Source organism: Nicotiana tabacum, chromosome 7 (assembly GCF_000715075.1).
Source record: "Nicotiana tabacum cultivar K326 chromosome 7, ASM71507v2, whole genome shotgun sequence".
Lineage (NCBI taxonomy): Eukaryota > Viridiplantae > Streptophyta > Magnoliopsida > Solanales > Solanaceae > Nicotiana > Nicotiana tabacum.
The window spans coordinates 7,468,607-7,487,465 of NC_134086.1; positions in this window are offsets into that span (position 1 = coordinate 7,468,607).

An 18,859-nucleotide genomic window follows, 5' to 3' on the forward strand; every position below is an offset into this window, starting at 1 on the left:
TGTATCCTCAATGGACTGTGGAATCTGTGCTGGCTGCGGTGCCGACTGAGCTGCAATGGTAGAAGTCAAGGTGGACAACTTGGATGACGCAACTGACATCTTGTTGTTCAAGCTATGAAGTGTCTGGCTCAACTGGTGGGCGGTGATAGGATGGGCCCGAGAAGATGGAATCCCCGGGCCAGCTGAAGTAGAGGGACCAATAGTAGTGGAAGGTCCGGGAGGCATGTCAACAATTGTGGAGGCAGGCTCAGTGGAGAAAGGCTCAGTGGAGGGCTCTACCACAACCGACTCTTCAGACTGGCCAGTTGGGGCAGAGGCAGGCGGCTTGTAATTCTTGTCCTTGGGGTTGTCTGGCCCCTTTAAACTGTACCACAAAAACAGAGCCACAGATTTGACCTTAACATCAAAAGGTCTCTTCTCCACCTTCAGGTCCCGAAACTACATAGTAAGGGTGTTAGGAAAAGGGTAGTTCCGGTCATGCTCAACCCCCACTACAGAAATGACGTGGGACATCACATTGCCCACGTTGATAGGGTATCCCGCCATAATAGATGCAACAAGAACAACCCGGACAAGTGGAATAGTCTGATCATGGGTAGTGGGGTCAAGCCAACTGCACACAAAAGTCAACCACCCCTAGCCTCAAAGTTAAAGGTCCTCCGAAGTATTTTGGCCCCTGCCTGCAACCACTCTAGAACAGTACCCGGGATTGCCAAGTATGAAGCTAACCATGGATGAACCTCCTCGCCCATTGCCAACTTTTCATTGTACATGGTCTCATCTTCTTCATTAAACCCCAGGTATTCATTTAGTGCCTTCCCGGTAAATACCACATTTTTGTTTCGCACTTTGGTCACTTTGGTGCCCTTCAAGATGTGGGCCACATTGATATAGAACTCCTTGACCATGTGCTTATTCTCCTTCACACAATCATCCCGAAAATGCTCCCAGCCCACTCGAGCTCAAAACTGTCTATGCATATTTGGGTGTAGGGGTAGAAGGTCTCGCTCAATAAAACTCCTCTCAAGAATCAGCTTTCGTAGTGGTCACCATTCCCTAAACTTGTGGAATGCTGCTTGGCTGATGAATCTATCTTCCCAAACTGCAGGATTTATAGTCCGGTCAACACCCCCAACCTGAGGCACACCACTCTGACGTACCTCCTTATCACTACCCTCATCACCTCCGCCTGCACTCTCCCCGGATAATGAAGCTGTGGGGGAGGTGGAGTAATCACTGCTACCGGCTGCTGAGCCCTCAGACAACTCAGTTGGGACATGTTCTACTACTTGGGAAGTGGGTGATGCTAGAGGAGAATCATCAGTCAATCTAAATCTCCCCGATTTATCAGCAGCACTGTCAGCTACTTTTATTGCTTTTCTTAGCCTCTTTGTACTTTCCCGAACTTAGGGAGTGAGTTTTATCATCTTTCCTTTACCACCCCAGGAGGAATCACCTCGGCCGAGCTGTTTTGCACCTCTACCTCTTTGTTTGACCATTGTCTGCAAGCACAAATATCTAGCTTTGTTAGTTTCAGCACCGGCAGTGAATCAGTTGTGGAAAATAAATTGCAGACAAAAGCCAAAAGTTGCAGAAATAGTGCACTGCGGCCCGTAAAGGAGTGCGGCCGGAATAGGGGCACGGCGGACCGCACAAAAGCCACCGCAGTCCACATTGGGGTAAATTTTGAAAAATCCCATCCTCTGAATCTACCCACCACGGACCGCACAAAGTAGCATCGCGGCCACGGTGGGCCAGCACGGACCGCATAAAGTGCAATGCGTCCGTGTTGGGCAAGAAGTCATTTTCCAGAAAATCAACACCGCGGTCCGCATAAAGTGGTACCGCGGACCGCATCACAGCACCGTGTACCACACAAAGATGACCGCGGTCCGCGGAGGGTGCTAATTCAAGGCACTGAGTTAGGGTTTCCAATTTTTGCAATTTCACTTGTTTTTACCTAGAGTTTGTCCCTACTCAATTACCCAATTCAACATGTTCACCAAACACACAAAAACCAACATTTACACTAACCTAAGCTAACAAATAGAGAAAAACGGGAAGAAGAAGAAGCTATGGGCTACTGTGAATGAAATAAAAATTGAAATTATAAAATTAAGCACAAAGAAATGATTGAAATGTTACCAGTTGTGGATATGAAATACAAATAATCACTCTAAGAAAGAATCACAGCCAATAGGGAAGATGAACAGTAACTTTTAGGTCTCTGAGAGTCGATTTTTCGAAAAGGGTAACTGGTGCCCCCTGAGGTCTATTTATAGAAAAATATGTGGACCCAGTCTTACCTACCAGCACGGACCGTGCTAGGTTTGTTCAAAAGAAGTCTGAGAAAGCAACCTCTGCAATCCGTACAAAATAGACCGCGGCCACGGAGGTCCACCGCGGACCGCACAAAATGCAATGCGGCCGCGGTGGCAAACTTCAGAGAGTACCTCACGTGGCCTTTACCAGTGCGGACCGCACAAAGTGCAATGCGGCCGCACTGGCAACTTCAGAGACTGTTCAATTGTTCCATCATGTTTTGCACTGTATCAACACAATCCCTATAACATCTCACAACCAATTAGCTCAAAAATCAATCCTACACTACAAAAAAAATCAAAGAAAACAAGAAGAAAAAGATATGGGTTGCCTCCCAAGAAGCTCCTGATTTAACGTCGCGGCACGACGTATGTTACCATCACATCAATTTAGATGAAAAAGTGCCACCACATGGCTGTCATCAAATTTCCCAAGATAATGCTTGACCCGGTACCCATTAACTCTGAAAACTTCACCATTTTTGTTCCTTAGATCAAGAGCACCAAATAGGGTCACGAACACAACTTCAAATGGCCCATTCCACTTTGACTTGAGCTTACTCGGAAACAGACGTAACTGGGAATTGAACAAGAAAACCATATCTCCAACCTTGAACTCTTTACCTCGAGCATATTTACCATGAAGGTACTTCATTTTGTCCTTGTACAAGGATGAACTGGAGTAGGCATGGAATCTAACCTCATCGAGCTCATTGAGTTGTTCAACCCGAAAATTTGCCGCAACATCCCATTCCAAGTTCAACTTCCTCAAGCCCACATGGCCTTGTGCCCTAACTCAACCGGAAGATGACAAGCTTTCCCAAACACCAACCGATACAGAAACATACCAATCGGAGTTTTGTAAGCCGTCCGATAAGCCTATAGAGCGTCATCCAACTTTTTCGACCAATCAGTCCTATTAGCATTGACCGTTTTTGACAAGATGCTCTTAATTTCCCTGTTGGAGACTTCCACTTGACCACTAGCTTGAGGGTGATAGGGGGTAGAAACCTTATGATTGAAACCATACTTAGAAAGCAACGTGTCGAAAGCCTTGTTGCAAAAGTGAGACCCCCATACTAATGATCGCACGAGGAATGCCAAACCTTGTGAAGATACTCTTTTTAAGAAATACCACCACACTCCGGGCTTCATTGCTAGGCAAAGCCATGTCTTCAACCCACTTCAAGACATAATCGACCGCCAATAGAATGTAGGTGTTTCCACAAGAGCTAACAAATGGACCCATGAAATCGATGCCCCAAACATCAAAGATATCGACTTCGAGAATTGTATTGAGAGGTATCTCATCCCTTTTTGAAATTCCGCCCGCTCTTTGGCATTCATCACATCTCTTTATAAAGTAGCCTGCATCTTTGAACAAGGTCGGCCAATAGAATCAACAACTAAGCACTTTAGAAGCCGTCCTCGCCCCGCCATGATGGCCACCATAGGGAGAGGAATGGCAAGCCTCCAAAATACCCAATTGTTCCTCCTCCGGGACACATCGACGAATCACACTATCCGTGCAAATCTTGAACAAATATGGCTCATCCCAATAATAATCCAAGCTATCCCACTTGAGCTTCTTCCTTTGGTTAGAAGAGAGCTCACACGGGATTATTCCGGTCATAAGAAAATTGGCGACATCGGCAAACCATGGCATTCCATTCATTGACACCGCAAGGAGTTGCTCGTCGGGAAATGAATCATTTATCTCAAGGCCGTCACAAGTCCTCCCCTCCTCCTCCAAACGGGACAAGTGGTCCGCCACTTGATTCTCACTCCCTTTCCGGTCAACAATTTCTAGACCAAACTCTTGAAGAAGTAACACCCATCTCATCAATCTTGCCTTGGAGTCTTTCTTGGTCATCAAATACCTAAGGGAGGCATAATCAGTGTGCACTATAACCTTGGCCCCCATAAGATAAGGTCGGAACTTTTTCATAGAAAAAACAATAGCCAACAACTCTTTCTTGGTGACTGTGTAGTTCCTTTGAGCCTCATTCATGGTCTTGCTTGCGTAGTACACCGGATAAAACATCTTGTTGATCATTTGGCCCAAAACAGCCCCAACCGCAACGTCACTAGCATCGCACATGAGCTCGAAAGGCAAGCTCCAATTTGGTGCGGTAATGATGGGGGTAGAAGTCAACTTGAGCTTGAGAAGCTCGAATGCTTGCATACAACTCTCATCGAACAAGAACTTCGCCTCTTTCTCTAGCAACTTGCACAAAGGGTGTACCACTTTAGAAAAATCTTTTATGAACCTCCGGTAAAAACCCGCGTGCCCAAGGAAACTCCTCACCCCTTTGACAGAAGTAGGGGGAGGAAGCCTCGAAATCACCTCAATATTGGCTTTATCCACTTCAATTCCTCGCTTTGATATTTTGTGACCCAACACTATACCCTCTTCTACCATGAAATGATACTTTTCCCAATTGACTACAAGGTTGGTGTCTTCACATCGGGCCAACACTCTATCCAAGTTTCCCAAACACTCATCGAAAGAATTCCCAACCATGCTGAAATAATCCATGAAAACCTCTAAGATATCCTCCACCATGTCGGTGAAAATAGCCATCATGCAATGTTGGAAAGTCGCCGGAGCATTATACAATCTGAACGACATTCGAGAGAAAGCGAATGTGCCATAGGGACATGTAAAAGTTGTCTTCTCTTGGTCCTTCGGGGCAGTTAAAATTTGATTGTACCCCGAGTAACCATCCAAAAAGCAATAGAAAGCACACCCCACAAGACGATCTAGCATTTGGTCAAGGAATGGCAATCGGAAATGATCTTTTCGGGTCACCTTATTTAGCTTCCAATAATCCATACATACCCTCCACCCAGTGACCGTGCGAGTAGGAATGATTTCATTATTTTCATTGGTCACCACAGCCATACCACCCTTCTTCGGTACACATTGCACCAGAGAAGTCCAAGAACTGTCAGAAATAGGATAAACCACACCGGCGTCTAACCACTTGATAACCTCTTTCTTCACCACTTCTTGCATCGCCTCATTTAATATTCTTTGATGCTCCAAGGAAGGCTTTGCATCCTCCTCCAAGATGATTTTGTGCATGCAAAATGCGGGGCTTATTCCCCAAATTTCAGCTAAAGTCCATCCAATTGCCCTTTCCGCTTTTGAAGCACCACCAAAGTGGCCTCAACCTGCATGTTAGTAAAGCAAGAAGAAATAATAACTAGTAAAGTATAATTTGAACCCAAGAATTCATACCTGAGGTGAGGAGGAAGTGGCTTCAACTCCAACACCGATGGCTCCTCAATTGATGGCTTTGTTAGTGGAATTTTTCGGTTTTCAAGATCCAAAGATAGCTTTCTCGGCTCATAAGAATAAGAGTCTATCCCATATAGGGAATTCACGCACTCCACTATACTAGCATCATCATTGACATCCATGTTCAAAAGCACGACCTCAAGAGGGTCCTCCACGTTTATCATAGCACTTGTATCATCCTCAATCACAGCTGTGACAATGTCCACAAATGAGCACACCTCGGTGCTATTGGGTTGCTTCATGGATTTGCAAACATGGAAGACGACCTTCTCATCTCCCGCTTGGAAAGTGAGCTCACCCGCTTCAAAATCAACCAATGCCTTCTCCGTAGCAAGGAAAGGTCTACCCAATATAATCGGCACCTTATAGTCTACCTCACAATCCAAGATGAAAAAATCGGCCGGCAATATAAATTTGTCCACCCGGACAATCACATCATCAATAATTCTCAAGGGTCACTTCATCGATTGGTCCGCCATTTGAAGTCTCATTGAAGTTGGTCTAGGTTGCCCAATTCCCAGAGTCTTGAAAACCGAGAACGACATCAAATTGATATCACATAAAGCTTTGGCAAAATCCGCACTTCCAATAGCACAAGGGATAGTAAAGGATCCGAGGTCCTCAAGCTTTGGTGCCATTGAATGCACTATAGCACTCACTTGATGAGTCATCTTTATCATCTCATAATCCATAGACCTCTTCTTTGTAACTAGATCCTTTATGAACTTGGCATATCCCGGCATTTGTTCAAGAGCCTCCACCAAAGGCACATTTATAGACAAACTCTTCATCATATCAATAGACTTCTTGAATTTATTATAATTCCTTTGCTTTGCTATCCTTTGAGGATAAGGAGGAGGTGGCCTAGGCAAGGTAGCCTTAGCTTTTGGCACAACCGGCTCGGGCATGTCAATCACGTCTTCCCTAGACGGGTTTACGAATTCTTGAGTCTCTACCTCGGCGTCATCAATATCAATCCGCACATCATTGTTCACATTCTCTTCAACCACATCTTTAACAATCAAAGGTACATCATCATCACACAACTCAACATCATCATCTACAACTTGCTTTTCTCTCGAGGCATGCACATCACCTCCTCTCCCACTTCTAGTTGTAACCGCCATCACATGATTGTTATTCCCACCTTTCGGATTCACTACCGTATCATTTGGTAGAGCACCCTTGGGGTGAGTATTCAAAGCTTGAGAAATTTGGCCTAGTTGCACCTCCAAGTTCCGGATTGATGTATTATGAGAAGCCAATTGCGCATCGGCATCTTGGTTCTTTTTCATCATTTGCTCGAGCATAATTTTAATTCTCCCCATTTCACTCCCGGAAGAACTCAGACCTTGAGAAGGAAAAGGGGGTGGATTGTTCGGTTGTTGGTACATGGGGGGCCTTTGAAAGCCTTGCCCCCGGTTGCCTTGGTTCCCATTTTGATTGTTATTCCACCCGCCTTGATTGTTGTTGTTGCTCTAATTATTGTTGTTCCCATTCCAATTGCCTTGGTTGTTACCTTGATTACCCCAATTGTTGTTGTTCCAATTACCGCCACCTTGTTGTTGATTATTGTTATTCCAATTACCTCCACTTTGTTGTTGATTTCCCCAATTTCCTTGGGGTCGCCATTGTTGATTTGAAGAGTTGCCTCTATTCCCTTGGTAGTTGTTGACATATTGGAACTCTTCGCTTTGATCATCATAACACTCATTTGAAAAACCACCATCATCATTGTTGTCATATTATTCACAATTTCCTTGAGGTTGTTGCCCTCTTTGCCTCCTTTTAAGCATAAAAACACCTTCCATGGCATTGACTTGGCGTGGATTTTGGACTTGTTGCAATTGCGCCTTTGCCAACTGATTCATAGTAGTAGTAAGCTAGGCAATTGCTTGACCATGATCGTGCAATTCCTTGTGCAAATGGATGACCGTCGGGTCACCTCGGGGCACATTTTCTCTACTTTGCCACGCCGAAGAAGTGTCGACCATTTCATCAAGTACATCACATGCCTCATTGTAAGAAAGTTTCATAAAATTGCCTCCGGCCAATTGGTTCACAATGCATTGATTCGTGGTGTTGATGCCCCGATAAAAGGTTTGTTGGATTATCGCCTCGGTCATGTCGTTATTAGGGTACACTTTCACCATTGTTCTATACCTTTCCCATATCTCATGCAAAGGTTCCGTTGGCTCTTGCTTGAAGGCTAATATTTCATCCTGAAGTGCCGCCATATGACTTGGTGAAAAGAACTTGGCAATAAATTTGTCCGCCAATTCATCCCACATTGTGATAGAACAATTGGGGAGCCTTTCTAACCAATCCAATGCTTTACCCTAAAGAGAGAATGAGAAAAGCCTCAATCTAAGCGCATCCTCGGACACGTTCGTTTGCTTGCTCCCCCAGAATGTATCTACGAACCCCTTCAAGTGTTTGTAGGCATTTTGATCGGAGGCGCCCGTAAAATACCCTCTTTGCTCGAGCAAGGTCAACATGCCATTTGTGATTTGAAAGTTCCCCGCCCGGATTCGGGGAGGAACAATAACATTGGCATATCCTTGATTTGGTAAAACTCTGGGAGCCACTCTTGGCGGTGGCGGAGGAGGGTCTGGAATATTGTTGTTCTCATTTGCATTGGCCTGACGGCCTCTACGTTGAGCTTGAGGTAAGACCTCATCTTGTTCAAGATCATCTACCTCCTCCCCTGCAATCACGTTGACAAGAGGGTCATTAGCATTGAGAGCCATTTGTACCTGAGTGATCGACACAAACAAAATTAGTACACAAGAAGGAACGAGAAGCAAAACACAAAACTAACTAAATAGATAGTCAACACCATAAGCTCCCCGCCAACGGTGCCAAAAAATGATTGTTGCCAACTCAACGCTACAACAAGGTAGGAAGAGTGGGTCGCAATAGCTTTTACCCGATATGAGGGTCGGGATCGAAATCCTCAGGGAGCTAGTAGTGGAGTTGAAGTATCTATTTAGCTTAGAATCGTGTATTTACTCCAAATGTCACTTCTATACATTTTTGGGTTTTTGATTATAAACTACTATTATCAAACTATTAATTGAAACTAAATTATTCTACGAGATGATTTCTAAAGTTGTATCTAATGAGAAGAAGGGCACTAGGGTCGTGACATCACCTAGGTGGCTAATTGACGGGTAGATGTTACTAAAGTTCGATTGACATAATTGGGGCTTATGCTATAACCGTTGCACAATTTGTTTCACTCTCACACCTCTCGGTAGATAGAGTGACTTTGCCCAATTGACTCTCTTGAGACCAAATGGGTAGGCAAATTAGATCAAGCAACTAGGGTTCAAGTAGGGTGATTACTCTCTTGAGGTTTAACCTATTAATTGGGACTATCATTTCTCATGAGTCCATCCCAATTCCTTGTTGGGTCAATTTTGGAGACTTAGACTCTCTTTCTCAAGAAGACTCAAATCCACAAAGCTCAAATTAGTGTTTGCAACCACCAATTCATAGATTAAAACATAAAATCAACCCAAATAGCAAACACCCATAGTCAATCTAACCCTAGTTGGCAACACCCATCAATTACCCATACTTGGGTTGAGCCACAACCCTAGCTAATGAGTTTAGCTACTCATGCTTGAAGAAGAAAATAAAAAAATAGATGAAGAACAAGATATATTAATTAAGTGCTAAATTAAAATACAAGAATATATCGTTAATTTGAAGCTAAGATGCCAAAAATGGCTACAAAAGATGTTCTCACGAGCGTAGCTCAGTTCTGGAGTTAACAGATGACCTAAAAATGGTAAAATGTTCTATTTATACTAGGCTGAAAAAACTGGACAAAATGCCCCTACGGGGTCAGTGCGGGCCACATAAAATGGACCGCGGCCGCACTAAGCTCTTGGACTTCAATTCTGGTCTCTCTAAACTTGGGCTCCGCGGACCGCGTATAATAGACTGCGGCCGCGGAGGCAGCTGGTGCGGTTCGCACAATCAGGACTGCGGACCGAATGGATTGAACTTTGACATTTTCCATCTCTCTGAATCTCTCTTCCGCGGACCGCACAAAAAGATAGTGCAGCCGCGGAGCCTTCACCGCGGACTGCTAAATGTGTACCGCGGCCGCGTTGCCTGAACTCCATTTTTGTCAACTGTCTGAACCACCTAGTGCGAACCGCACAAAGTTGAATGCGGCTGCACTAGGCCTGCTTGCCCTCAGATTGCCTTGTCTTTGATACTTGAGCAGGTTTCACTCCTTTTGAGCCGATCTTTGATATTTTGTCACTTTGTCGATCAAACCTGCAATCAAGAACAACTTATGAGCCTTTTGGGACTAATTTGTAACAATTTATACTTAAAGCATAAGCAAGAAGGAGCATGAAATGCGTTAAAATCCCTACTTATCAATGGTGCCTACTCGTGGAAGATAGGCAAGCCAAGAACCTTTGCAATCATTAACCCATCTTGTTTTTATACATGATTAAACAATTAAATTATTAATGAATAAACAATTAAAAGACAGCGGAAAATAAAATTTAGTGGAAGTCTGAACTAAATATAGAAACAATGTCTAGAAAACCAATACAAGTCTCTACCCAGCACTTGGTGTCACAACATACACGGACTGTCTAGGATTACTACAAATAAGAGTTTGAAATAAAAGAACTTAGTCTGTCTCGGGTACAAATGTCAACAGAACATAAAAACTGATAGAAGAGACGTCGGGCCTGAGGACGCCAGCAGGGCTACCTTGGAATCTCGTGGACTGAAGGATGGCTCCCTGACTACTGCTGCGCACCGTAAGCTGATCCGGTATCTCCACATAAGTGCAGATTGTAGCTTCAACACAACCGATCCCATGTGATGGTAAGTGTCTGGCCTAACCCCAGCGAGGTAGTGACGAGGCTAGGACCAGACTCCAGATAAACCTATATATATATATATATATATATGCAAATACAACGGAAAAAATATAAGGAATAAACAATTAAAGTTGGGGAAGGGAAACATGCTTCGGGGTAGCAGATAAAACAGAATATCAGAATAATAAGGAAACTACAATTTAACTTTTAATACGGATAAAAAGAAATAAAGGCAACTTTCACTTTCAGTTTCATTTTGTTGCAGGCGTGCAGCCCGATCCCATTTCTCATATCTTGTGGTAGGCGTACCACCCGCTCCCATTTCATCAATCTTGTGGTAGGCGTACCACCCGCTCCCATTTCATCATATCTTGTGGTAGACGTACCACCTGCTCCCTTTTACAGTTTATCACAAATTACAAGAAATCCCGGCAAAAGAACATAAGCAATAGAATGACTTCCCGCAAGGGAACAAAGGCAATATAATAATTTCCCAGCAAAGGAACAACAATATCGAAATAGTCAACCCGGCAAGGGAGAATCAACTATAACCAATCTTAACTTAGCTTGTACTCAGCTCAATTAATGGCAATGCTCAATCATAAATAAGATCTACGAGGATAAGACAAATCTCTGGTCAATATAAAAGATCATTAATTAAAGCATCCGAAATGTCATTTAAGAACACAACAACTTTCAATTTAAGACTCACGGTCATGCTCGACACCAATGTATAGATACTCGTCACCATGCCTATACGTCATACTCAACAAGACTCAAGTAGCAAATATGACTCAACTCCTAATCCCTCAAGCTAAGGTTAGACCGAACACTTACCTCAAACTTCCACGGCCAACTCAATCCTCAATTATCGCTTTTCCTCTCGAATCCGGCTCCAACCCAATTGAATCTATACATAATTGACTCAATATCATCAATAAGAGCTAAACAATCCAATTCATATGTCCAATTATAACTTTCCAATCATTTTTCCCAAAATCCCAAAAATCGACCCCGGGCCCGCTTGGTCAAAATACGAGGTTCGGACCAAAATCAAATCACGCATTCACCTACGAGCCCGAATATATAATTTGTTTTCAAACTCGACCCCAAAACGATGTCTAAATCAAGAAAAATCAAAAATCCCTAACTTTACCCAAATCCCTAATTTTCTACCCTTAATCATATGTTTTTGGCCTAGAAATTCATTAGATGTTGATGAAAATGGAAGAAAACGAGTCTAAGATTACATACCTATGAGTTTGTGGTGAAATCCTCTTTCAAAAATCGCCCAATTTGGAGTTAAGATGAAGAAGCTATGAAAATTTGATAAATTCTCAGTTAGCTACTATTTTTAAATCGCTGGGCAGACCTTCGTCGCATTCGCGATGAGTCTCTCGCGTTCGCGAAGAGCAGCCTTACACAGGCTTATGCGATCGCGATACCTTTTACGCGTTCGCGAAGGGTTGGCCCCCCTGACCTTCGCGTTCGCGTAGAGGAAAAATGCTAAATTCCATACCAGCCCCCATTTACCCTATGCGTTCGCGAGACATGGGTCGCGTTCGCGTAGAGCAACCCCCCAATGCTCCGCGTTCGCGATCCTTACCCCGCAATCGTGTTGAACAAAAATCCCCTGTCCCCATTTACCTTACGCGATCGCGAGAGTGACTACGCGATCGCGAAGAGCAACAGGCCTGGACACCTGTTGCAGATTTTCTGCAATCTTTCTAAGTCAAAAACCATTCCGAAACACCTCCTAAACACTTACCGAGCCCTCGGGGCTCCTAACCAAACACATGTACTAACTCAACAACATCATATGAACTTATCGGTGCGATTAAATTGCCTAAATAACCTCAAAACAATGAATCAAACCTCAAAAATCAAGAATTTTTCCAAAAACTTCATCAAGTTTCAAATTTAGAACTTCAAGTCCGAAACACGTCAAACGACGTTCGTTTTTAACCAAAATTTATAGGAAGGACTTAAAACATATATAAGACCTGTACCGGACGCCGAAACCAAAATGCGAGCCCGATACCGTCGCTTTCTAATCAAATTTCATTTCCAATTTTCTTAAACATTTTTAGAAAATAATTTTTCTTAAAATATTGATTTCTCGGGCTTGGGACCTCAGAATTCAATTCTGGGCATACGCCCACGTCTCATATTTTCCTACGGACCCTCCGGGACCGTCAAATCACGGGTCTGGATCCGTTTGCCCAAAATATTGACCAAAGTCAAATTTATTCATTTTAACACCAAATTTAGCATTTTTCACAGAATTTCATATTTAAGCTTTCCGGCTAAGCGCCCGGATTGTGCACACAAATCGAGGCGACTCTAAATGAGGTTTTCAAGGCCTCAAAAAGTACGAAATTGATAAGAAAATAGGTGATGACCCTTTGGGTCGTCACAATTGATTAACATTCCGGTCAAATTATATATTTATCTTTAAAATATCTGTTGAATATTAAATTACTAATTTAGAATTCGCTAAAATTAAACAAACTAAAATGTCAAAGACATAAGCTTTAAATTATGGCATGATATCTATTATTTAATTATAATTAAGTGTCAAAACTCTGTATGCACACAAGCACACTTTGTTAATTTGGTTAAATATTAGGTGCAAGTGAAGGTCTTCTACTTTGGAGTTTGGAATTCTGAAAAGTGCGCAAGAATTGTAATGGTCAAAGTTAGTGTCAGCTTTGAGCAAGATCTGTGTACACTCACTCTCTCCAGACTTCACTAGTAAAATTTTATTGGATAAATTGTTGTTGTTGTTTTGTTGTCATCTTTGAGCAGCGAGTTTGCCGCTGATTGGCTTGAAAATTTCCTAAATTGGTGAAAAGGGGGTTGAACAAGATTCTGAATCTCTTTATTTTTACCTATAATGAGAAGTGTAGATTAATGGATTTATGAATTCCTATAGCGACCTTAAGTAAATATACAATAATTAATTGGATTCATAACCAATTATTTATTGATATATAGTGGATTTTTTAATATATATATAAGGTATATACAAAAATTACCGTATTCACGGAAACCCACGTATAATAAGCGGGATCCGCTCTTGCATATGTGAATGTTTTAACTAAAAGAACGTCTATCCAAACAAAACCATGCAGCATATTATGAACAAGTTCAATTTGGTGCCTAAGCCATCAAGTCAACAGTTTAATTACATGAGTTGCTTTGTATATAAGATTTCTACATAGTATTTAATTTTAATATCCAAGAAATTAAGAATTAGTAGCTCCGGAAATTTTCAAGTGACAACAAGTAGAAATAAGTTTTTAAAAATATATAATACACTTGAACTTCCGTATTGATCCCTTGTCTAAGTTCGTAGAAAAATTAAAACACCGACATAATACACAGGGGCAGAGCTACAACCTATCAAGGGCGGTCAACTGACCACCCTTCGTCGAAAAATTATATTGTGTATATACCTAAAATATTAGATTTTAGAGGTATATAACATATATATATATTGAACACCTTTTATCGAGAAACTTTTTTCACTTCATTCAAGTTTGAACACCCTAATTAGGGAAATTTTTGGCTTCACCACTAATAATACAACTGTATTGATTCTTAATTTTTGAAAATACATAGTACCATTATCAAGCAAGACCAATAATACAAAGCAAAGTTTCATGACCATGCCTTAACCAGTGTTTAAAAGTTCCCTCAATTCCTGTTGTTTCAGTTGTACGTTATTTTTTTATCTTATTGTGTTCATATTTCTGCTTTTTTTAGTGCTCTTCTTTATGTTTTTTTCTTTCTAAATTCATTGCAGGACTCAACAATCTTGTTCTAATTAATATTGAAACCAATGAAATAATTGACATATGCCCAGAGTAGAATAATTTTAAAGGCGACAAACAATCTTCAAGAAACCCTAATCAACGTCCTAATTACTCAATTTTTACATTTTTATTTGTGTCGTCATGTTTTTGCCCAAATACTTTGTTGCAAGTACGTTAAAATAAGATGTTACACTTTTTTTTTTAAAAAAACAATTTAAATTGAAGTTACACAAATGTTAATAATATTTTACCTATCACTGAAAAGTAGTTCGACGAGGTACGTAATAGTGTTCCAGTTAATTACATGCAACTTTTTGCGAACTTTAGTAGTTTTCCAGATAAAATTACGCCGAATGCGATCAATAGAATTTACAATAGAAACGGAAAATTTGATATATTGCATGGCTTGGTTTGGGGTGGTATTTAGGGTGGACTTATCAAGAGCAGTTCTACTAGTCATATGAATTGAAACCCAATTTTAGTCGTCATTTCGTGGAAAATAGGGAAGCCTAAGTTCTTGTCAAATTTTACTAATTGGTTTAAAGAATGGGGTAATTTTTTTTTTTTTTTTCAATTAATATTGATGTATAAAGGTTGATATTGTGGTAATACGAGTCATTGTAAGTGTGATGTATCTGGAAAATTTAGCTTTATTAGGGAAATTTTAATTTATAAAGGACCAAAATTTTCAATTTGGGTATGAGGGGTCTAATTTTGTTGACAATGATCTTAATATTAATAATTATACGTAGTTGTATTACATAGACTAATCGTTTGTTTGGCCAAGCCGCAAGAAACAACTTATGAGGTGTTTGGCCAAACTTTTAGAATGAAAAAAATGCTTTTGAGGAGAAGCAGAAAAAAGTAGCTTAGCTTCTCTCTAAAAGTACTTTTTTGAGAAACACTTTTGAGAAAAATACATTTAGAAACAATTTTTAAAAGCTTGGCCAAACACTAATTACTGCTCAAAAGTGCTTTTCAAATTAATTAGTCAAACACAAACTATTTTTCATCAACACTTTTTTGAAAAGTACTTTTGAGAAAAACATTTTTCAAAATAAGTTGATTATAGAACTTGGCCAAACAGGTTATTATTTTGAGAAGTCCTTTTTGTCAAAAGTACTTTTATCAAAAGTACCAGTTTGTGTTTGGCTAATTTATTTGAAAAGCACTTCTCAGCAGCAATTAGTGTTTGACTAAACTTTTAAAAACTGCTTCTAAGTATATATTTCTGAAAAATGTTTTTCAAAAAAGTGCTTCTCGAGAGAAACTACTTTTTTCTGCTTCTCCAAAACTGCTTCTGCTTCTTCTCAAAAGCACATTTTTTCTTCCAAAAGCTTGGCCAAATAATTCAACTTTGAATATTTTTTTTTTAAAAAAAACAATGCTTCTAAAGTTGGAGAAGCTTTGGCCTATCAGGCTATAATAGGCTTGAATCGAGTGATGCTTTCTGGGTTTAGAATTTTTGGGATTAAACACACTGTTATTCTATTAATTTCCTCGGGAATCTTTGCTGCCTCAAAACAGTTATGAACAAGATTTTGAACACTTATTTTCACCCCCCCCTCCCCCTCCAGCCAATATTTTTGGAAGAAAATAGGGTTATATTCTGTTTCATTTATTGTGTTGTGGTAGCTAATGTCATATGGTTTATCTTTGAGGAGAGATTTGATGGTAAAAAAGAAAGAAATAAATAGCTTAAGAAGTAAGCTATAAAAATTAAGGACTTTTTGCATTTTTAGGCCGCGAAAGAACCTATTTATATTCGGTAAGCCGAAAAAGTGTATAAAATTTATATATAACATATAGTAGAAAATTTATATACATTCTTAAGTTTAGCTGCTCTTAAGTTTCTAAAATTTGAATGTCAAACCCATGCGGTTTTCTCCAATCTATTCACTTTGCCCTATAGTAACCAGAGCTTTCTATCATTCTATTAATAAAAATGCTAGGCACTGATCCTGTTGGAAATTCCTAAATGTTTTTCCTTTTCCCCATTGTTGTACAGCCAATATAGCGATAAGGGCACAAGATAATTAAGCTACAACAAATGTGTGTGAACCAAAGACTACAACAATAACAATAACAACAAACCCAGTATGTTGCCAACAGGTGGAGTCTCGGGAGGGTAGTCTGTACGCAGACCTACCCCTAACTAACAGGTAAAGAGGCTATATTTCCAATAGACCCTCGGCTCAGGAAGGGTAGGAAGAAGAAGAGGAAAGCAAGAAAGGAAGAAAGAAGGAAGAAAAAAGAAAAGAAAAAAGGAGAGATAAGGGATAAGTAGTACCAAATAATAGCAACATAGAATACAATACCTGAGGCGAACAAAACCACATAACGTAATAAAAATCTAATAACCAAAACTCATCACAAAAAAGAAAGAGAGAAAATAACTCAATTAACTTATACTCAAGATAATTCAAATCAACAAGGCAGCTGCTCCAACTCCTTTTTATCATGAGCAGGAAGTTCAGGAGCACAATACATCACGTATCTATAGAAACATATACCAAAGCAGAAGCTCAAAACTAAAGCTCTAACTAATAATTCTACGTTCAACATGTAAGCAAGAACTTGCATTACTAATCCCAACATTACATCTATTCCCTTAATATCATATGCTACAAGCAAGAAGTGCGCAAAGGCATAGAAATATCCGGTGCAGCCTAGCAGTAGAGCAGGATACCCATAATTGAAATCCAAAAGGTGACGCAAGGCTGCTGCAGTTACCAGAGGAATGACCTCGATCATAAATTTAGCCTTGGCACCAATTAACCGGAAAGGCATGTCGCGATGCCAATAAACAACAGAGTGCAGCACATTGTTATGAAGTATAAAGCCACAACCCGGAAATATCCCGAAGGCAAGAATTAACAGATGATCAGTACCCCCTAACAGCAGGAAGGCAGCGACCAAGCACTGGAAGGCAATGGCAGTAAAAAAATACCACAAATAGTCATAACCTTCTACGAGAGGCTCTGAAAGAAACACGTACGAGAAGAAAATATTCAGCATCTCAAAGAAAGTTACGAAAACACAAAATTGCGCACACCAAAACAATGAAAAACACTATTAGAACGGGCAACTTTTCACAAAAGATCACCACTTTAAAGTCTAAAAGGAAGCATCTTCTAGTCTCCAAACAATATCAGCAAAGTAAATTATCGAATTGATCTGCCACCCAAACTTAAAAAATACAGTATAATGCTAGTCATTTTGTTCTGAGCATGGTTAACAAAGAAGTATATATAATGAATATAAATCCTATGGCCAAGCGGGAAATGGCAGAACCATGCACCAACTTGATACACTGTTATTACCTCTGCTCAAAGGAAATATCATAAATTTGTGGCAATGTCAAACTTAATCATTCCTTAAGTTCAAGCTCCCTTTCATGTGATAGATTGCTAGCCTTAAACAACCTCATAATTCCAAGTCGAGAAACTCAATCTTTAGGTAAAAAAAGACTTACACTACCACCGTCTGAACGACCAAATAGCCCTGGCGCCAACCATTTAAACTCCATAAAAGATGAAATCACGGCCTTCAACTTCTGATAGGAAACCATGCACGTGCGGAGGAACATGCCACGGGTTGCAGGAGAGGCAGAGAGAGGGAGAACTTGAGAGGAATCATCCATCCGGCTGCAGATAGATATAAGTCTAATACCAAATTTTATTTACTGATTTATATATTTTGCCATCAAACAACAAAGATATGTAGGAGTCAGTAGAAACGAATAACAGGAGAAAATATGTTGAAGAAGCTGTTAACAAGAAATTTTGCACACATAACTCCAATGATCATATAGATGATAAGAAATTCACAAGCCAGTCAGGGATTTATGATCTGAAATTAATTTCAAAGGCACTAAACAACTAGATACCCTAACAGCTTGTTTGGATGGCATTACATATTGTATTTGTATCGTATTGTTACTTTAAATACAATGTTTGTATTGATTGTTACTCACAGTAAATTTTATTGTATCGTATCGTTAAATCAATCGTTTCTTAACGACGAAAAATGTCACTTTATGGAATAGCAAATTTGGTGCGGTGATGTTGTGTCCATGCTTTTTCCTCTCATCTTGCCCTTCCTTATTATAAAATAATCACATTTATCATTTACCATACTTTTTTATATAATAATTCTACTATGTATCCTATTTTTTCTTAATTATGTTGCAAATTTATTCTTTACATTATTGGTGCGTGACATCACGAAACGACAGTGGGGTCTGGAAAGGGTAGAGCGTACATAGACCTTACCCCTACCCGAAGATGTAGATAGGCTATTTTCGAAAGGCCCTCGAGTCAAAATCCCACAGGTTGGGTCTTGGTTTATTGTTTCAGAGACACATTGAAATCTCTATTTTCCCTTTTTAAAATCTTACAATTTTACATAACTGAACCAAATCTTTATATTAAATCTAGTAGTACCAGAGGATGTCACATATAGTCAATGATTCAACTAATATAAAAAGATATGTCACTTTATTATTTTATAGTCAATGATCCAACTAATCTCTATTTGGAAATCCCGTTTATTTGTATA